The sequence below is a fragment of the Ursus arctos genome, unplaced genomic scaffold, assembly GCF_023065955.2.
Source record: "Ursus arctos isolate Adak ecotype North America unplaced genomic scaffold, UrsArc2.0 scaffold_1, whole genome shotgun sequence".
NCBI classification, from domain to species: Eukaryota; Metazoa; Chordata; class Mammalia; order Carnivora; family Ursidae; genus Ursus; species Ursus arctos.
This window is the reverse complement of record NW_026622763.1, coordinates 45,486,338-45,509,341: the sequence shown is the minus strand read 5'-3', so window position 1 is coordinate 45,509,341 and position 23,004 is coordinate 45,486,338. Positions and strand designations below refer to the sequence as shown.

At 37.3% G+C, this 23,004-nt stretch overlaps 1 pseudogene; it reads left to right on the top strand.

Annotated features, from left to right (window-relative positions):
* Positions 1-13,568: 13,568 nt before the first annotated feature.
* LOC123000458 (acyl-CoA-binding protein-like) lies at positions 13,569-16,036 on the top strand (annotated as a pseudogene).
* The last annotated feature ends 6,968 nt before the right edge of the window (positions 16,037-23,004 follow it).

The following is a 23,004-nucleotide window of genomic DNA, read 5'->3' as shown; positions in this document are numbered from 1 at the left end:
AAGCTACGGGAGAAGAGTTTTGCTAAGATCACTATGAGGTCTAAGCTTCTTTGTTTTTAAGCAGATCACACAGCGCTCATGCATCTGTGCTTAGCACTACACAAAGCATTTTCACAGACATGCTTTTACTTCATTTAAGCCCCTGGCTCTCATCGGGATTGAGGCACACGACTAACTACCTGACTAATGACCGGCCTCAAGTCTAGCTGGTCTTACCTGACTGCCAAATGTTTGCTGAAAAGAACTGAATGAACGTCATCATCTTTGCTTTGGCCTCGAATGTTACACCCGCCAGCCCCACCCTACCAACGCAGGGTAACAAATCCTCTTTTAACCTCTTCACAGTGTGACTAGTCCTCTGTTCCTTTTACACTTTACTCCCACCTCCTTGGTAAAGATTTTAAGTATTCTTTTTTTTTTTTTTAAATTGGGCCCTAATAAATACACAGTGCTAGGTGCTAGAGATAAAATTAGGAACAAGATATAGTCCCTGTGGGAGCTTCTAGGACTCCATGGGAGGAAATAGGAGAAGCAGTAGGGCAGGCTGCCTGAAGATAGTACCTCCACTGTGAGACCTAAAGACCCTGCAGAAGCTAGTGGGGCAAAAAGGTGGGAGTGGCTGGAAAGTTTGGTGGAGCGGAGGTGGGGAAGAATTCAGCAGAGAGAACAAAGGCAACAGGAAATAGGGATCCTGAAGCCAGGGGAGTATGTTACCCTCTACCCTTATAGGGCAGTATTTGTAAATTTTTAGTTACGAGTCAGATTGACTCAATAACTTCTTATTGCAACCTAGCACACAACCAAAAACAGCTCACAAATCTATTGCAAAAGCTGTCGTATTTCACCAGTCTCTTATTCAAATTACATTTAATCAAAATATATGTCCACATGTTTCTAAACAGGGCACAGGGCTTGCTATGCACTCAAAATAATTATTCTTAAGGCTATAGGACAGTAGAATAGAGTATTTACTCGTAAATCTTTTGTCAAATTGTAAATACCAAAGAAAAATCGGGAAATGTATTCTGAGCCATCCTGGTACTGCCCTTGCAAATGTCTGTATTCACATGTACTTACGTACTCCTAGATGCACGTCTTATTTTTCTTTCAAAGGAGAAAAATAGGCATGCCAATTGGCTATGATTGTTTCAATAGATAAAACGTTTAATTTCTGAAGATGTGGTTCTGAAAACACTACGCCCAAAATTAGAGCTTCAGGCTTCTCTGATTTGCTCTTTAGAGCCGGGCGTCTCCTCTGCCTCTCTGCTGCCCCCATGTGAGTTGACAGAACACAGCAGCACAGTGAACGTGTGAGAACAAACCTGCCAAGCCACAGAACTTCAAGAAAAGAGGGATGACATGACAAGCACAAGCCTATCTCACTGATTCCAGGAATATGGATTTGTTGTGACTAAATCACTGTGCAGATGGGTTTCTATTGACTAATATTTTCAGGACTTGTTTCAAAGAGAGGAGAATTGTTCCAATATCTGAAGACAGCTCAAAATATATATTTAAATAATATGAAGAACAAGAAAGGAGGATTTAATTGGCTAATTAAGGCTCCAACTTGTACAATTATAGAACAATTACTGCTCAGCCAAAAACTAAACTTCACTGTTTTGTTTTTTTTTTCACCTTAGAAATGCTATACCATTCCTTGCTAGTGGAATGGTATACATCCAGGACTTCATCTAGCTTTCTTATCTTACTAAAGCTAACTATATGTATTTCCTATAAAAATAAGATATTTTTGGTAAGTTATATTACATACAAAATGTGAAAGAAAATTTTTATTTTGGGGCTAACTTTTCTAGAGTGCCCTTCAAATATGCCAATCCTCTCGTCTTTATTTCTATTCTGTGCCTTAGAGATTACAAGTATTCTTATACCTTCACATATCATTCCTCGGCAGATGGTTTGCAAATGGTTCCCTAGCTTCTCTTATATACTAAAAATTAACCTTTCAATGTTTCCCCTGTCTCAAATTAAAAGGATAATTTCTTCTGCTCCCAAACTTTCTTCCATACTAATTTTCCTATATTTGGGGTTTTCTTATCATCTTTCCAGTCTTAACACTCAAAAGGTATTTTTGAATCCCTTTCCCCTTTCCTCTGTATTAATTTTCAACCTGTCAATGCTAGGGACCCTGCCACAAGCCTGCTTTTCACTGGCTGGAGGTTCCTGGTGAAAAGTAGATACTTAATAAAGACTTTTATAGATGGATTTTTGATGGATGGATGGATTGATAAATGGATTGGGAGAAAAAGATATTAGACGATCATAATTTTGAAAAAAAAAAGGCTGAAAGGGTAGGTATGCTCTTAACAGGGAGATGAAATCTAATTCAAGGTACAAAAGGGATAGGTTATCATGATGTGATTTTTAAGCTAATCTTTATAAGATAAGAAATTGTTAATCAAGTAAAAAGAAGGAGAAAAGCATTCCAGCCTGAATGGTCTGCTCTTAACCTCTGAGGCAGGAAGAAGCTTGACATCTTCAGATAATTGCGACACGCGCAGGGGAGAGAGGAGGGCAAATGGTGAAGTATCCAGAGTGGAGTGCTGGTTGAAGGTTTTTTTAATCCCCCTTTGGCGTATTGATAGCTTTTTTTAGCAGGTGAATCATACATTCATGCCAACTGCCTATTCCTCATTTGAGATTTGAAATCTGAGATTGAAACTGGGTCTTGCAGCACATGTGATTAGATTTTATTCTAAGAGCAAAGAAAGCTGTGGAAGAGATTTAACCGGAGAAGTGACACATTCTGATTTGAGCTTATAAAATACACTAGAAACCTTTCATAACACAGTAAGTGTAGTCCAAAATTTTCACTGCCATGAAACGTGTTGTTTTTGTTAGGTTAATGAAGGGACCTGGATGAGCCTATTAGGACAGAAGTGGGAGTCCAGAAGTACGGTCCAAATTTCTCCAAGTCAGGGCCTGGGTCCCAGCCTCATTCAGCACCACCTTGTGGCAGCTGTGCCGTCGAGGTTAAACATTGGTAGGAATGATTCTGAGTTCTACAGCTGGGATTTCCAAGACAGTAGCAGTAATATCAAGAATCTCATGTTTTGCTGACACCATGTAGGAAAACGGAACTGGGAGAAAACTGGAGGAGTGGAAGTTCCTCATCCACTACCCAGGATATGAGTTCCTGATATTTCCTCAATGGGCATTACCTTCCTTTCTTCGGGCCCCTCCACCAAAAGATGAGAACTTTGGCCTCCTGTTTGGAAGCGGGGGAAGGACAGAGAATAGCAACCAATCACAAATTGCATTATACCCAATTTTTCTTAATTATTGCTAGTTGTCATGGACTTTTATGGTAACATTCCAACTGTTATAAGGAAAACTGAATTATTGGTGGAAGAGAGGTTATTTAGTTAGCTGATCAGTAGGAGGCAACCGCAAGAGCTCAAAAGAGAGATGAAGGTTTCTTTTTCATTACTTTTTTTTTTTTTAAGTTATCTCTATGCCCAACGTGAGGCTCGAACTCATAACCCTGCAATTAAGAATTACATGTTCCACCTGCTGACCCAGCCAGGCACCCTGAGAGATGAAAGTTTCTTAAACTAAAGTGGCGGCTGCAGAAATGGAAGTAAGGAGGCACATTTGAGGTATTTAGGAAGCAGAATTAGCTGGCTCAGTGATTGATGGGATGTCAGGGAGTAGAGGAGGAAAGTGTCAAGAAAGACCTGTGATCACCCAGGTTTCTACCATGAAGCAGATAGTGGCGTAGTATACGGACATACTGGGGCAGAAACATTTTCAGGAAGAGATCACAAGTTCAGTTTTGAACATATCTTTGAAGTCCCCCGAGACACTGAAGTGGATCTGTTGCTTAGGCAAATGGCTCTGCATGTCTAGATCTCAAGCAAACGGTCTGACTAGAGGTGAAAAATTGGGACCTATTGCTGTGGAGATGGCAATTGAAGTGGTTGGAAAGAATATGACTGTGTAGGGAAACAAGGTAGATTTAAAAAGAAAAAAAAAAGGACTAGGACTAAAGAATGAGAAAAGTAGGGAGAATGTGTTGGTATAGAAGCCAGAAGAAGAAAATGTCTCAAGATGGGATGACTAGGAAACCAAGGTGAAGGCTGTTCGGAGGTCAAGCAAATCAAGACAGGAAATGATTTGACCCATCAATTTGGAGAGCAGGGTGACCTTAGCAAGGAGAGTTGCGTGGAAGAAGTCAGAATAAAAACCAACTGGAGTTATTGCTAATTTATTGAGAAATTTTAAAATGCAAAGAGGTATGTTTAATTTTATATGATTGAGGAGATATAAGAAGTTAGCCTAGATATTTCTTTGAAACAGTTTGGTAGTAAAGAAAAAAAGAGGCAGGGCCAGAGGTGAACGGAAATTTTCTTTGTAAGATGGGATAGATTTGAGAATATTGAGAGGAAGGTGCCAATAACGATGGAGGAAGTAATGACAGAGGATAGAGAAAAGATCCAAAATATAAGATTCTCAAGGAAGTGAGAATGAGTGGCACTGAGAATACAGGAGAGGTTGGCCTTTGATCAGAGGAGGAAGAGTTCTGTTGCCTAGGAGAGGAGGGGTGCAGATTCTGTGGTTGGAAGTTCCCACAGCCTGGGTTTACACTCTTTTGTTAACCTCCAAACTGGTCACCCTGCATTGGACCACTTTCTACTCCACAACATTCAGCACAGTTTGGCAAAGTCCATATCATAAAGAACTACTTCAATAAGGTCACTTCTCCACTTAAACATCTTCAACGACTACAAAGAAAGATACGGGAGAAGAAATACTGGATGCTAAGAGTTAAAAGCAGATCAATATAAAGGACTTGGCCTGAGCTCAGCTGTATATTCATGCAAATCTCTTCACTCCTCTGTCCCAGTTTTCCAAACTCCTTTTTTTACACATCCTGGCTTCCCTGAGTTGTTGCCACTTACATCATGACAGATCATCAATGATCAAGGTTCAGTTCCTTTCTTATTTCCTCCACAACTTACACAGAAGACTCTCATAAGAAGCCCTGTAACACTCATTTGGTTCTTTTCATGTACTAATTTTTACTGCAGTTGAGTTTCCCATGGCTTTACCCAAGTCTTCACAGACAGGCACCATTGGTGGTTATATCTAAGAAGAACTAGCAGAGTATCTTTTGTATCACACACACACACACACACACACACACACACACACACACACAGATCTGTAATATTTTGCAACAGTCATACAGAAAGGAAAACAGGAAACGAGAAAAGAGGTCTTCAAGAAGTCACTTCTGCTACTGCATCATGCTAAAACTCATAGTTGCCTTTCCACACGAATGTTCAAAGCATATTCTCAATGGAAATATGCTCAAAAGAAGCCACTTCAGAAAGTCAGAAAAATTAAGTCGAGTCTAGTGCCCTAAAAAATTGTTTAACTTTGAGCAAGTCATTTCCCCCTTTGGGTTGCAGGGTCCTCATTTGTACACAAAAGGAAATAGACAAAATAATCTCCCATTTTTCTTCTAGTTGTAACATTCTATAAATCCCTTTTTGAGAATGAGGCTGATTATGGGTGAATAGGCATTTTAAGATTACAGAGATAGCTACCACAGAGTGATGATCTTACAATTCATAGTCCTTTCTTTGCATTTACTATGGAAGGAAAAAAGTGCTGAGTGGTGTTTTCATTCTCTCTGAGCCACATCCTCATCCTTCCTAGGGAAAGCCAAGTACCACATTTAGAATATGAAGTGATTAAACCATAATACTCTTCAACTGCTTGCAATTTGAGGCAATGTTTGATGATGAATGATTACATAGATAGCCCCACGGTACCACCTACTATGAAAAATCTGCTCTTAGATCAGACTCTAAGCATCAAACTATTCCCATAAAGAAAAACAATTCAATGCCCTTATTGTTAAACAGCAAATAATGACTCTAGTAACAATAACAATTATTTCACCCTTGCAACTTAGAGCAATTTCTGTGTAAAATAATCAGCTAATATTTTACCGAATTTCTTGAAAAGAAGCAACACTTTCAAATAAAACAGATACATAAGCCTCAGTTTATTGATTACATGAGGAATGGACTCTTAAATGAATATACAGAGCTAAACCCTATTTGTCTGTTCACCAATAAACATGTAAACAAAGACTAAGATTAGGAATTGTGTAGTTAGAATTAAGGTCCTGTCTCAAAGAGCAATAACACCTGAAGGAGAAAGGTCATTCTTCCAGTGCTGTAGGCATAATAATGCCCTTCTAAAGATGTCCATATCGTAATTCCTGGAATCTGTGACTATGTTACCTTAAATGATAAGATGTGATTAAATTTAAAATTTTGAAATGAGGGGCACCTGGTTGGCTCAGTCAGTTAAGCATCTGCCTTCGGCTCAGTCATGATTCCAGGGTCTTGGGATTGAGCCCCACATTGGGCTCCCTGCTCAGTGGGGAGTCTGCTTCTCCCTCTGCCTCTGCTGCTCCCCCTGCCTGTGCTCTCTTTCTGTCTCTCTCTCTCTCTGTCAAATAAAGAAATAAAATCTTTAAAAATTTTTTTTTTGAAATGAAGAGATTATCCTGGTGTTTCCAACATATTCATATTGCCCTTGTAAGAGCAAAGCAGGAGGGTCAGAGTCAGGGAAGGCGTTGCACCAGTGGAACCAAACGTCAGAGTGATGTGGGCACATGAGACAATTATTTACCACAAACTGTTTTATTCTCCTTCTTCTGTATCAATTCTACACACACCTTTTAAAAGAGGTCAAGGAGCAAATGCAAAATTACGTGAATATATTTAGTATTACTTTTTAAATGGCTCTGAGAAGTTTTTTCATGGTTTACTTTTAGGTAAAATATTAGTTTCCTCTTGCTGCTATCACAAATTGCTCCAGACTTAGTGGATTGTAAATACAGCTAAAGATTTTCATGGAAGAGTCATAGTGTTTGTTACTGTGTACGTGTGTGTGTGCCTAAGTTAACTGTACAGAAAATACCTAAAGTTCTCACAAGTGTGGTTCAGTCCATCTCAACAAATTCTTTCATTGTTCTTATAATATCCTGAATTATAGCCTCCTCTAGATGTTATTAATATAGAAAAATGAGCCATTCATATCCACTTATCACCAATAAATTATATGCAATTTTCTTCTGAATAGAAATAATTCACAGCTACCAATTTCTGATGGGATCCCACGTTGTGGTTGGTGCCGCTCATAGCACTAGGAATTCAGAGACAAAGATGATGGCACTGCTAGTCTCAAGAAACTCAGGTCCCTCTACAGGAGGGGGCGATTTCAGTTGTTTTATAATTTTTTATCAGGCTAGTGTATCAGAGTAATATTTCAAGCTATTTCTACTCAACAACAGGTAACATTTTATCTGCCTCAAAATATCCTATGTGCCATTGTTTCAATAATACAGGCCCACTTGGGCTATTTTATTTAGAGACATATTGTATCTTTGAATAAAAGATTACAGCTCCTAATAAAGATATAATCTTTATAGAGCATTAATTTTGAAAATGCTTCTTGACAGTGCATAACTTTCTTGCATGACTGGATATAGAACTCATGTGAAAGCCTCATTTAGTCTCCAAATACACAGTGGAAAATATTTTTTTTTTTACTTTTTTCACTGAAACCACAAAATTAAGCATTGTTAAATGTTAGCTGCTGAGAAAGTCTATGTAACAAATCACCCAAAGATAGGAGGTCTCTCTCATTTCCATGGAGCCAAAGGTGTTAGGGAATCTAGGAATCTGTAGAAGAGCTTCAAGGAATTTGTTACCCCCTGGAAACTGCAAGCAATGGGGTGTGTGTGTCCCCATGCCCACATGTATTCTTTCAGTTATACGGTCAGTAAATGTCATCAGTGCTTAAAGGGGTCTATAAAGAGAAATACTGCCTCTCCTTGGGCTAACTTCGGCAGGCAAAAGGTTAGATATTTGCAGTTTCCATTCTTACCCCAATTATACCACCCCCGTTATACCATGGTCAAATCATTGCATCTTTTATTGCTTCATATTTTTACTTCCGAAAACAGGACTAAAGCTGATTCCCTTCAGCCCCCATATTACTCAGGGCTCAACTCGGAGACATATGGAGGGAATAAATATCCAGACCTCACTCTCCTCTCCCTCTGACCTCATGCCAGACCTCTCAGCAGCTGAACTAACCGTAAGCCAAAGTGCAAAGTTGTTTGGTGGGTGATATGCTTCTCACAGCCTACCTTTGCACAGAAAAAGAAGTGTGGAGATGCATAGAGAGTAGGCCCCAGGGGGCGAGGCGATGGTAAGTAAAAACAAGCTATCTGGCACATGCCCTCAGGTACGAAGTTTTAAAGTGACATGTACTAAAATGTGCCCTTTACACTTGCTCTTTCACCTCCTTCAGGTTCTTATCATATGTCACCTCTTTGGTGAGACCTCTCATCACCCTATTTGAAGGAGCAAGCTGCCTTATCCCTGCCTCTGACTCCCCATCCTCCAGCCCTGCTTGGAGTTTGACGGTAGCACTATCACCATTACATAGGCTGTGTACCTCACTTGGCTATTTTTTTTTTTAATTTTTTTTTATTGTCAGCCTTTCCCCACTAAGCCATAAGCTCCAAGACAGGAGGAAATACTTTGTGTCTTACGACATTGGCTATCTTCAATGCCGGTATCAGCAATATCCTGTACTCAATAGATACTCAATATATACTTACTAAATAAATGAAGGAAAATGTAAATCAACTTTGGAAAGAAAATCCTTGTGCTGTGTTTTAAAAATGGAAACAGGCTTATTAATAACAAAACTGTTTTTGTTGTTTCAAAATCACTACAAATGCCTACTGCTAGTTTTCACTAGCTGTACTCAATCTCCTAACTCACTCCTTTTCCAAATTTCACTTTCTTTTTTTAATCAGCTCAGATAGCCTTTTCTATGTAGTCTTTCCTGTTTTGTCAAAAGCGATTGCTGTGTCTGATGAGCTTCGGAGGAGTGTATCTCTATTCCTCGTAACTGTCTCCATAGTTATTTGCATGCATATCTTACCAGCAAAACTGCATTCCAAGTTCTTCAAAGGAAGGGGGTGTGATTTATGCAATGTCCATATTCTACAGCACTGAGCATAATCTGCTGCCTGTAATGTGTTGAAGAGCATTAGCCCTGGAGTCAGGGAACCTGCACTCACCTCTGGCCTCCGTGCTCGCCGCAACACGCTGCCATATAAGGTCTCTAAGCTATGCCATGGGTAGCTACAAGGGTTAAATAGGATGATAAATTTAAACTATTCGCCCATAAATGCTCAATAAAGCATACGCATCATTAGCTTAGTGTGTGTTCAGTGTCTGTTAAACGAATGGTCACAGTAGGATATGGAAGAATGAATTATATTCGTACAAGATATAATCTTCCCATGGCCTTCTTTGGTGATGTATGGTGGGTCCTTTATGTGAACTAGAAAAGAAATCAGTGTCAAGAGTGCAGGCTCTTGAGTCTCATTGCTCAGGATCAAATCCATCTTTACTACCTACGTAAATACCTTGACCAGGTATTTAACTTGTCTACCTTTGAGTTTTCTCACTTGTGTAACCCACTGAGAATAGAGCCTGGAATTAGTAAGTGATCAATATCACTAATTATTATAGACACTAAAAGGGATACCACACTGAAAAAAAGGTTTTCTTTTAATCTGAAAGGCTGTTAGACATTCACAAATTTTATGAATTTACTTTGTATGCTAATAAATAAAGAGCTATAATTAATCGTTTTGGAGCCTCTTGTTGCCACGGTCTTTTCTTTTCAAGATAGGATTATACCATAGACATTTAAAAAGAAAATTACTTCAAAACAAGCAATGTTCCAAGGAGGTAAAATATAACTTCAAAAATCCTTTTATGTATTTGTTAAAAGTAGTCCTCAAAGCAGCTGTTATTAAAACTTTCTACATTCTATCATCCAACAGTGTTATTTCACAATCATTAATAATTAATCATAGGCCTCTGATTCATTCTTGTACACTCTAAAAATAGAATACCACGAATAGGCTTAGAACCTTAGCAACAGAATATTGAGTGTGCTATCAGCCTAACCTAGGTACCTACTCACATTTTGCAAACAGATCTGTCTCAGAATTGCTAAACTGGAAGGTATTTCGTGGCAAAATCGGACAACATGTTTTTCCTATTTGCAGTTATTTCAAACTCATTTCGCTAAAAGCCTCAACATTTCTTCCACTCTCTATTTGCCTGGCAGTAGAGAACAATGAGCTTGTGCTACCATCTTGAGACCCTGAACATGGTGCCCATCAGATATGAAGCCAACTAAATCAGTACCAATCTGGCCAGTCATCTGACGGAGTTTCTGACGTCTACCATGTGACAGATATTTGAACGAGCTCTGATGAATGAGAAAATTAAATGAGAAAATGTCATTAATACTGGTAGCATCTAATCTTAAATTTTAATTTAACTTGTTCAATTAGCAGTGTAAAGCATTATTCTATATATTTTACAACTACGAGTTCATTTAACCTTCATAACAACACCATGAGGAAACCAATGCAAAAGTTAAGTATGTCTCCAAGAGTCACACATCTAATAAATGGGAGATACAGAATTGAAACTCAGGCAGCCTGAGTCCTGAATCTAAGAAACCTAGGCCTTAAGCAATCCAACAAATCAGTAAACTACAGGTCTGGTTAATAAATTTCTATATAGCTCTTGGCTTAACAGCAGGACGAATATGGGGATGGATTTGGTGTGTGTTTAATATGAGTCTATATGTGTTTCTTAACTTAGTTTCAAAATATTCAACTCACCAAGTGATAGCCTATGTATGGATTTCACTAATATGAAAGAGTGCAGAGTTAAACAGAAAGGTGAGTATCATAGTCTGATACAAAGCAGCAGAGGCAAACTGAAAAGACTCAAAACTATAATAAGTAGTCCTGAGCTCACCTAAGAGTAGAAAAGAGCATTTCCTCTTTTTTTCCTCATGAAAAAGTAGTCACTCTTTCTCAGATAGATAGACGGATAGATAGATAGGTACATAGATACGTAGATAAACAGACAGATGATAGATAAAGAGATAGATAGATAGATAACAGATAATCCTCACTTCCTCATGCCACCCAAATTTCTTTTCTGTTCTTTTTATCTCCCCCAAATAAAATAACTTCAAGCCTGAGCTCATGAACATCTCTCTCTGGATATCTGCAGTGTCCAATATAGTAGCCATGAACCACACGTGGCTACATAAAGTAATTAAAATAGACAAGTTAAAAATTGAGTTCCACATTGACCACATGTGGCTAGTAGCATCACTGGACAGCACAGATACAGGGCATGCTCACCACTATAAAAACTCCTGCTCTAGGGAAAGATGGGAGCCACTGCAGCCCTGTCCCCTTAAAGTGGTACTGATTTATTTTTTCTGATTTACTTTATTTTTGTGTCCTCACAGACCTAGACAATTAAGTTTAAGAAACCATCTACTATAAACATTGAAATTATTTGGCAACATTTACTTTATCAGATACTTAGTTCAGTCTGCCAACATTCTCTGATCAAAATCATTGGCGAGATTCCATGGATTTTTTTAAGTTGTTTTTTTTTTTCTTACATGACATCCTTCCAAGTAGCTAAAAGTAGAGAATTTAATATATGTAATTTTTTATTCAAAGAAAATACAATGCATCACTTATTGTTTTCTTTACCTAAAAGTTTCATCTAGTCTCATGCATTATTAGGAAAAAAATCACCTTTACCATGTTGTCTATCCTGATATGTGGTCACCTCACTTTGTCTCTCAGAATTGTATCCAAAGCATGAAACAATTTCTGTATTTAATTTCCATAATATATCACTGGTAGACTGGCAACAATTAAGCCACTGAGTTAGCAACTAATAAAATTTAGACATGATTATTTTACCATAAATATTAGAGTAGTTCCTCCATAATCTCTTTTGCTAAAGTAAAGTGAATTATAGCATCTATTAATACATTCCTCCATCAGATACTTAATTATCACTTATTATATGTCTGATAATGTATTAGGCGTGCCCTCAAAGTTCTTACAATATAATTCAACTCAAATGACTAAAATAAAAAAGTGGTATCTGTTGCCCTTTCAGTTCCCATCTGATGATGGTGACTGCCTAAATTCAAATCTCTGCTCACTTTCTCCAAAACCACATAGATCCAAAAAGGGAGCAAATAAAACCATCCATAACCCATGCCTACCACATGACTGGGAGACAGAGATTGTGACAGATTTCAACTTACATATAGGGTATAAGCATCCAAAGCTGGAGAACCACTCCAGGGTCTGGGCCAGATAAAAAACAAGAAGATAGTGGGGTACAGCAACAACAGAACCCACAAAGATATAACATCACTACCAGGAGGAGAAAGTTCTACATGGGCTGGAGAAATGCCGGGAATAAAGATAAAACCTGCTAGATCAGAGCTCTGGCTCCTGGAGAACTGAAAGGAAGGGGCAGAAAAGTGCACAGGAGCAGAAGCAGCCATCCTGGAAAAAGTACAGCCTCTGGGGAAAAGGGAGGGCTCTTGGTGGGTGCATCTCTTGGAGGCTAGGTGGTAAAGGGAGCTGCAAGTATTGAAATTAAGGAAAACTAAAAAACCAAAGACAGTCAGAACCAGAAGATACACCAACTTGCTTCTTCACAAAAAGGAAATTGTACTTCTCTAAGAATAAAGCATTCTCAAACCAGAAATCTCAGCGAACCTCTCAAATATCTCACCTTTGCATGGGGAATCGAGGTGATGGAAAATAACTTTAAACATGTAACAATCCAGAGAATATAGTCCTCATGAGCCTTCCCTTAGGAATCTACTAAAGGGAGAGCTTCAGCCAGCTGGATATGAATTGAAAAACTTTAGCAAACGGACTTCTGGTGAGCACTGAAGATATTAAATATATATATTTAATTACAGATTTAAGACTGTAACAAAGGTGGGGCAAAAGATGAAAGAATAGTATGCACCTGTTAAATATTCTGACAGAATTAAAAAATATAGCTATGTAAATGGGAGGAAAAACAGGAAAAGGAAGGAAAAAAATAAAACATATTTTCTGAATACTGTATAGTGATATCATCTTAAGCTGACAAATCAAATTTTAGGAGCCTAAATAAGGAATAAAGGAAATAAGGTAAAGGTAATCATTACAAAAAGTACAAATTTTCCTAAACCAAATTAAATACTCTGTCCACTCCAGCCCCTAAAAGAAAAATCTCTACTTTAAATACTTTAAATCTGTTACTTTAAATAAAAAAAAAAAAGGAAACAGACCACATGGTGAAACATAGTAACTATAATAATATATACAGTAAATATTAAAAAATAATAACAGTTGATTACTGATGTGACCAAACATATTAGTCATATCAATATATGTAAATGAGGTTAATTTACTTATTAAACAGATTTTCAGATTGATTCACAAAGTAAAAACCAACTCTATGCTACATACTATCAACACCCTTAAGGGGTTTAAAGAACATTAAAAATAAAGAGATGGACAAAGTTTTATCAGGCAAATTTATAAATAATAAAAATGCAGGGTTCCCTGGAATCCTTGCAACCCTGCCGGCATGTCTCAGGCTGAGTTTGACCAAGCTGCTGAGGATGCTAAGCCAGCAGGTGATGAGATGCCATTCACCTGCAGCCACATGAACAAGCAACTGTGGGTTACGCAAACACAGAGCAGCTTGGGCTGCTGGAGCTCAAAGAAAAGGCCAAGTGGGATGCCTGGAATCAGCTGAAAGGGACTTCCAGGGAAGATGCCATGAAAGCTTACATCAACAAAGTAGAAGATCTAAAGAAAAAGTATGCGGGTGCCTGGGTGGCTCAGATGGTTGGGCATCTGCCTTCTGCTCAGGTCATGATCTCGGGGTCCTGGAATGGAGCCCTGTGTCGGGCTCCCTGCTCAGCTGAGAGTCTGCTTCTCCCTCTCCCTACCCCTGCTCGTTCTCTCTCTCTCTCTCTCAAATGAATAAATAAAATCTTAAAAAAAGAAAAGAAAGGAAGAACAAAAAGTGTGGAATATAAGGGACTGGATTTGGCTGTCAGCAGTGCATTGCATCTAAACTGTTATAATGCCTTGTTCTAATACTGTGGATGACATGAAATAATGAAAATAATCTGTTAACCTAGATCTTGAAGACCATACAGGATATGGCTCTAACAGAGTAGGAACTGACATGGTTACTGACCTTCGCTGAGTAGTTTCTATCTGTAGATCAAAAGGGCATTTGTTACTTTAAATAAATAAATACATATGTAAATACATACATAAATGCAGGCTTAACATCTTGATATTGGACAAGGTATAAATCATCACGAAAAGCATTAAATGAAACAAGGAAAGGCATGTTAAAATAATAAAGGTCATAATTCATAACAAAAATAATATTCTTAAATAGCCATGAATACAACCACCACATTTATAAAACAGAAACTCCAGAGAATGCCAGTAGAAACAGTCAAAAACAAAATAGTATTATAAGACTTTAATGTATCATTCCCAGCCCAAGAAAATCAAGTGGACAAAAAACAAGGAAGGATATAAGATACTTCTCACATCATGAATAAAGTTGATCTTATGAATCTATATTGAATTTTACCACCAATAATAATTTACATAACTTCTTCTCAAAGGAATGGAACATTCACATAAATTGAGCATATATTATGTCACATAGAAATCCTCATTTTCATAATAGAGAAATAATTCAAATAGCATTCTCTGATCAGAGCACAATATTAATAGAAATTAACAAAAAATATCTAAACTGTCTTTTCCAGCTGAAAACATAAAACTTTCTACTGAACAACTCTTTGGTAAATGGAAAACACTACATTAAATTTCAGAATTTCTTTTGAAAATAATGATAATAAAAACAATGTATAGGATATAATTAAAGCTGTGATTCAAGAAATTCATAGCCTTAAGTACTTATTAATATCAATAAAAATGAAAAGATAAAAATAAATGAATTAAAATCCCAACCAGAAATCCTAGGAAAAAACAAACACACAAACATTGTAAAGCACAAGAAAGGAAATGGTGAAAATAAAGCAGAAATTAGTTATTAGAAAAATATTAGAATTAATAAGTTAAAAATGATGGTTCTTGGGGGTAGAAATCACTTGGTAACTTATTCAGGGATAAAAAGGGTAAAGGGGAAGGATAAATATACAAAATAAAAAATAATCACTGAAAGAGAAGAAATTAAAATACTGAAGAGACTATTTTATACAATGCTATACAAATAATACCAAGATGAATTAGTAATTTCCTAATAAGTTTAATTGATCAAAACTGATACCATTAAATAGAGGTGGCTTAAGTAGACTAATTTCCATAGGGAAAAAAAAAGAAAAAATTATCCAAATCCTACCCCCTTAAAAAGGCAACAGGCCCAGATGGCTTCACAAGAGAATTCTACCAAACCTTCAAACACCAGATGATTCTAATTATGCTTGAATTATTCCAGAACACAGAAAAAGAAAGCATACTTCCCAACTTTTTTTATAAAGCAAGTAGAACATTGCTAATTAAACCTAATGAAGATGATACCAGAAAAGCACAGTTAAATCCCTCACGGCCTTGAACATGAGATTATTCTTTCCCAGCCCCAAGGCTTGGGGAAGGGTAAGTATGGAGAGCTCTGAGGTCGGCTGCCCACAAGCACCAGGTGTCTACATTGCCCTTGCGTGTTCTGCTGGGGACACCTGAGCCAGCTTTCAGTTACCGCAGGCATCAGGCCTGACATTGCAAATCCTAAAGGAAATGAAGGGAGAAGTTTTTATTTTACAACCAAGTTGAGCTGCCTCCTGCCCCAGGCCAGAGCTACCATCCCACGTGAGTTCCAAACTGCTCCCTTTCCCCCATCCCTCAACTCAGGGCTTGCTCACAGTTTCCTCCGTTTTTCTCTCCCTTGTTCTTCCGAGTTGGATCTGGGAAGAGGGAGGGGAAGAGCCAGTAGACCTACAAGGTCCACCTCTTGGGTGGAACTGGAACTTGAGCAGAGAGAGGACATTTGACAAGTTTGACTAAAACTCAAGAGTTCTTGAAAGGGAGTGGTGGAAGATAAAGTTAGAAAGTTTTTTCAAAATTAGGAAGGTGGTGAATGACTTGATTTGGGCTTTAAACTAGATTTGGTAGATTCCCTGAAGGTTTTCCAGCAAAGGAAGACATTTATTAAAATCATGTTATAGGAAGATCAATCTAACGATAATCATTTAGGGGGATGTTGCACTATTCCAGAGTCCTTCCTAGTCAAAGTGCAGGCTTCAAGCCAACAGCAGTGGCATCACAGGGAACTTGCTACAGTGCGAACTCCCAGATTTAATGGAGTCAGAATCTGCGTTTTAATAAAATCTTCAGGAAATTTATGTGTACATTAAAATATGAGAAGCAGTGTCCTAGATGTCATAAAACACCACCTGAAAAAAGAAGGGGGAGATGCAGGAGAAATTGTACTTCAAAAAAATGGTTAAGATCAGAGAAGACAATCAGGTTTCAAGATTGGGTCATAGTTGAGGGTGTGAATCCTGGCCCCAAGAGCAAATTCATAATGACTTTGACTGTAGTTAATGGTTTACAGCTGCATCTCTGCTTATTTTCAAGATAATTTAAATTGTTAAATCATAGTAATATTTCAATTTGGAAAAAGATCAATAGAAATCCTGCTATTATTCCTTTAACTCTCGAAGATTTTACATAGCTTGTGTTTTTAATGAAGCTATCCATCTGATTTTCCATTTTCTCTCTTACATTCTGGTAGATTTAGAGTCTTCCCCCAAAGTTCCCTTTGTCACTAACCTGGGCATTTTTCCAAGCCCAAAGATAGTAGTGAAAATTATAGGCTCTTCCTACATGCTTTTCTTTTTTAAGCAACTAGAACTGGGTTCCATATTAGCAAGCCTCAATCTTTCCCTATTTGTAGAGTTTTTTTTTAAACCTCTCCTTTTTTTAAGCACCTCCACAGTCCTGATCAAAACAGAAAACCTTCAAAAGATGCTAAGTTCAATAGTGTGCAATTAAGGGTGTTGGTTTATATAGTTTCCATAATTTCTTACTGAATATGCATGCAATTTTATAAACCTCATAATAGAATTATAGAAATGTGAAAGCATCTTACACAGTCAAGAGCTGAAAAAGCTACTGATTAATACAGAATGCTGTCGATTTGGTTAATATGATATAAATAATACAGAAGTAACAATATAGAAATAGAAATAATAATCATGACGAAAGCTGAGTCCTTCGGTGTAACACAAATGTGCCCTCAGAATGTATTACCACCATGCTAACGTTAAAATTAAGAAAATTTATTTGACCTCAGCAACATCCTGGTTCACTCTCAACAGCAAAAGAAAACTTACCTACAGACATGTTTAATAATTAAATATAAGATTATAAGATTATAAACTGAATAGTAATAGAAAAAACAGTTTTTAGAAGCATCTCGGTATTTTTAATACCCTTCAGAATACAGAAAAACTTCTTGCAACCTAATAATTCTTATGTTTTAATAATTACATATTCTCTTTTTTTGGAATTTTAACCTTGCTTTTAAATGTCTATCCTTTGTTTTTAATTCAATGTAGAAAGCTTTAATAGGAAAGGTAATTCCTCCCTTAAAAACAAAACTACAATTAAAAGTTTCTTATGTTTCTTCCAGAATTCTTTTCTGTGTGGATACTGGTGTCTACATAAATATCTATTTTTTTTCTCTGAAACTCACTACCACTTCCACACTCCTCTTAAGCCTCCAATATCTGCACCTCTTTTTTTTTTCCTCATTTTGTGTTCATGATCTACAACAAATAAATTTTCATATATCTCTCTGGTTAAAAACTTAATTTCCAATATTTCCAGTTTCAAAAAACTCAAAAATAGATGCATGGAAAGTGTTCAAAAACTCTGCTGGTCTCTGTAATTCTTCTACATTTAATTTTATCACTTGTCTAGACAAAGTAGGATACACGAGGATACATGATCTCTTCTCCCTGAGAAACTGATGGGCACAAACTCTGTCTTTATCCCTTATTCATGAATTTTTCTCAAAAACGTCCTTGTGCACATTCTATTGGGATGCACTGCTTCAGAGCAATTATGAAGACTCTACACGGAATAGCTCACTTCCCTTACACTGATTGCTCAGACTTTACAGTGCTTTTGGACTATGTTAATGTCTTTACTTCACAAAATTCTTTGCAGTAGGATATTAAAGAGATAGACAGTATCAATTCAAGTGTTTGTTATTAGAACTGCAATACTCTTACAGAATGATTGTGACTATACAGGAAACGGTTTTGAAATTACAGTTAAACAGTTGTTACCAGAATAGACTTTGCTCCTAAATTATGCAAAATAATTAACTTCATCATATAAAAATCTCAGTGGATTCCAGAAGTTTTAATTGGTCAAGGCAAAGAAAAAAATAAACGAGGCACATATTCTGGATGGGAGTCCTGGGACTTGCCTGTAGGGTAATTAATTTTCAATTAAACAGAAAGCAAAAGAAATGCTATTGAAATCCAACTGGGTGAATAGGGGAAAGGATTCAAAGTGTACATGTATGCTGACATATGCTATGATTTTAGAGAATGAGCCAATTATGGGTGGGTCATTTTTTATGATCAGTGATGTAGATATTTCATAAATAAATAACTTTTTATCAATCTCGGTGGAATGGATCTAAATAGGAGCCACTATCATCCTCTCTCTTATTCCAAATGAAGTATTAATCTCTACAACTCTGTGCTTATCATGAAATGTAGGTGGATGTACCCCCATATTCAAGCAACCTAAAACTTTCCCTTTAAGGTTAATATTCCTTTGTTCATTTTAAAGATTTTGTTTCTGTAAAGAAAATTATGGTGGTAATTGTCTTTATTTGGTTAGTTCTTATTCATGTTTCCTACAAAACTGCCTTGTGGAAATGGTCTGAGGCTTAGCGCTTTCTTAGGAAAAATAAACATGCCCCTTTCCAATTATGCCCTCCTTGTTTTTTTTAGGGCAGAATGAAATTTGAAAAAAATTTTAATTCTAGCAAACGTAATATCCCTTCACATTCTTTTTAGCACATTAACACAATTTATTAAAATAAATTGCATTTTGAATAAACAGAAGGGGGAATGAACCATGAGAGATTATGGACTCTGGGAAACAAACTGAGGGCTTCAGAGGGGAGGGGGGTGAGGGAATGGGATGGGCTGGTGATGGGTATTAAGGAGGGCACATATTGCATGGTGCACTGGGTGTTATACACAAGTAATGAATCATGGAACTTTACATAAAAAACTAGGGATGTACTGTATGGTGACTAACATAATAAAAAATTATTATAAAACATAAATTGCATTTTAAAATCTTAAAATCAGATAATCTGCTTGTTATTTAAACTATTCCATTACACGTAAAAAGATAGAAATTTCCTCCAAATTATTTTATGAAGATATGATAATCCAAATTTTAAAATCCTGATAAAATAGTTTTCAAATGTGTAGATAAATGTGTCTTATAAGTATGGATGCAAAATGATAAATGAAGCAATAACAAGTCAACTCTGCAGTATGTTAAAAGACCAATACGATGATAAAGTAGAATTTCCAAGAGAAATAAAAGTATCGTTCATAATTGGAATATATAACAGCATATATAACAATATAAGCAAAAAAATATGAACTTCGGCTTAGCAATAATTTAGAAAACAAAAAAAAGTAACCCCAGCGCTGGCAAGGATGCAGGGAAATAGATACTATTTACATCAAAGCTGAGAGTTTAAATTACCACAAAAATTTTAGGAAGAAATAATAAACTATCTATTAAAATTAAAACTTCACATACTTTTGAACCAGAAATCCTATTTTTAATGTAGTTGATCCAAAAAAAGCATCATCGTAGTGGCATTTCTATAATGATGTTTATTGTAGTCGTATTTATAGTGATACAAATAAAAACTGAACAATCAACCTTCTAACACTAGCCCAGTCAGAACAGATACCAGCCACCCATCTGTAAACATCTGTTGGAAACTGAAAATTATCAGCCCTTCCTAAAGCTTAAATGTGCTGGCACACTATATCTTTCAAAGAATTCAAATATTTAAGGGGTGCCTGGGTGGCTCAGTTGGGTAAGCGTCTGCCTTTGGCTCAGGTCATGATCCCAGGGTCCTGGGATCTCTTCTGGCTCCCTGCTCAGAGGAGAGCCTACTTCTCCCTCCCTGCCACCCCGCGCCCCCCCACACATACACCGTGCTTTCTCTCTCTCTCAAATAAATAAATAAAATTTTAAAAAAAGAATTCGAATATTTTACCTGAAAATCTTGCACCCCACTAAATCCAATATCCTAATGAATCACTTTTTTTTTTGAATCACTTTTGACAAATGATTTGGTTGCCACTAAGAGCCTAGCTACTAATGGATATGGCATCATAATATTTATCTGACATAAATAATACTAATAGTAGAATTTAATTTACAAAACAAACTGTTTTTGCATATAAAACAAGAAATGTATACATCTACTCCACGGATTTTTATTAAGTGCCTCCTGCTTCTCAGGTAGGTACTTCCCTGCCCTCTGAGCGTGTTACAAAGCAGATTTGATCCTGGCTTTCGAGGAGTTCATGATCATGAGCAAGACAGACATCAATCAAGTAAACAAATAGGTGAGTGTGTACACAATTAGAAATTGTGAACAGGATGCCATGAAACAGAATAATGAGGAGGGGTTTCATTCTAGATTAGGTAGTCAGGAATGGCCTCTCTGGGAAAATGACATTTCATCTATTAGGGTTGAGAAGTCAGCCTTATAAAAGTAAGGAACAAGTCCTCCAGGCAAGTCAAGAAGTCTGTTATTTATTTATGAGACTGGCTTATTTTTTTAAATGAATCACAATGTCTAATTGGTACTTCATTAGTGCTCAATATTTACTTACTGAATCCAACCATGGACGCATGCTATTCCATCTCTCTTAGCAAAGGGCTATGTGTTGAATTATGGTACAATGGAGCACGTAAGAAACACTAAAATATTTGGATAGTGAGTACCACATATTTATTTGTCACTAACACACTGATTATAAAATACCTAAGGCATGTGTAAAAAATTGACATAATAACACATATATACAATTAACCCTTTATATAGCCATGTCTTTGTGTCTTCCATCTTTTTTTCCCCCATGTCCGTAATAGTCAATGGTTAAACCTCCCCCACCATATCATCTCTAACTACATGGAATGATTCCCATCTGGGAGAAGGAGTTGTGAGGGTTCGTAGAGGTCTGAATCAGAATGAGCGAGGATCCTCTGAAGTTTGAAAAGTATTCCCCAGTTCTAGGGAGCGTATCCTTCTTCCCCTCCCTATTACAGAATAAATAACATGTTTTATGATCATTATCATGCCACTCAATTCAACAAGTAGAGCATTCACTGTGTATGTCCCACATGCTTAACACTATACCCAGCTCGGTGGGGAATCCCAAAGCATGTTTATTCTCAGCTCACTACGAGCTGCGTTCTATGGCTCTTTGGAACCTGGCCTTCTGGTTGCATAATTCTAAGTCTTACCTTTCCTTAATTGAGCTCTTTTAACCATGCCTTCCTCTTAAATCTATCTTCTTCCTTACAGTCCTGGACACTTTGCTTTTCTGGCTTATTTTCCTCTCCTCACCCTACAAATAGTTTTCCCCAAAGTTTCATAATTGGTCATTTAATGTGGGCCATCCTAAACCCACTTCTACCATCGAGCTCAGATGGGTCCCAACTCCGTATCTCTGGCCCAGATCTCTCTCCATACTCCACATTCGGATCTCCTACACCCTCCTGACATGGCATGATGTCTTACAGACAGCTCATGATAAACCCAGACTCTCACTTGGCCCTGGATCTGTTTTTCTTCTTCCGTTTCCTGTACTCATAATGATTCCTTAAACCAATCAAGATTCTGGAAGTGATCTTAGTCTCTTCCCTCCTTTTCACCTTCCTTAGCCAATTGATCACTAGATCCCGACAGTTTTGCCCTCTTAATATCCCTCCATTCTTCTCTTTCTTTCCTTGGTTAGGCTCTTAGATCTTGCATGGAGAAATTCAATAGTAATTATTTAACTAGTCTCTGCCTTCCCGTTCACTCTCTCCACAAACCATTCAATGTATCCTCCAAAATTCCATCAAAACGTCTGTATTAGAATATCAAAGTACAGTATCAAGTTAATTGTAGTATGTAATGACAACAGTAAGAAATTCAGGAGAAAAATATATCCATTTTCCTTCCCATGGACTTCCTCTGAAAGCCTAGGTTTCTAAGCAACAATGTCACCTGAGATATCTCCCTTGTGAACTCTCCAGAAATTTTAACCAAGAAATTCCCATCATTAGGATTGGCTATTTGTAAGGGCAAAGGAAGTAGAGAAGAGGACAGTGTATCTAGTAATTTACAGGAAACCATACAGGTATATTTCAGGACTAGTTTCCCCACTAGTGCCTTAATTTGGGTCCAGATAAAATGAGACACAAAACAGGAAAATTGGAATAGTGATATAGAGTGGCAAGCACAGACTGTAGGAATGGAACTTAGGGTTCTATATACCCAGACATAGGGTTTTCCCCAAATATACCCTTCAGGTCTGTGCTTGTCCTACTGGTATCATCTCCCACTTCATTTGATTCAGGAAGTTACCATTGAACATCTCTTCATGTCCTATCATGAGCACTGGAGGGTATGAAAGAGAAATGTAAAACACAGCCCCTGTCCTCAGAGGCTTACGTTTGAATTGTGTAGATAACACATGTAAACACCCATGAAAATATTCTAAATGAGAAGCTACAAAAATAAATGGTAACAGAAAGTAGGCAAAAGCAGGCGTGCCTGGGTGGCACAGTCATTAAGCGTCTGCCTTCAGGGCATGATCCCAGAGTTCTGGGATGGAGCCCTGCATCAGGCTCCTCCTCTGGGAGCCTGCTTCTTCCTCTCCCACCCCCTGCCTGTGGTCCCTCTCTCGCTGGCTGTC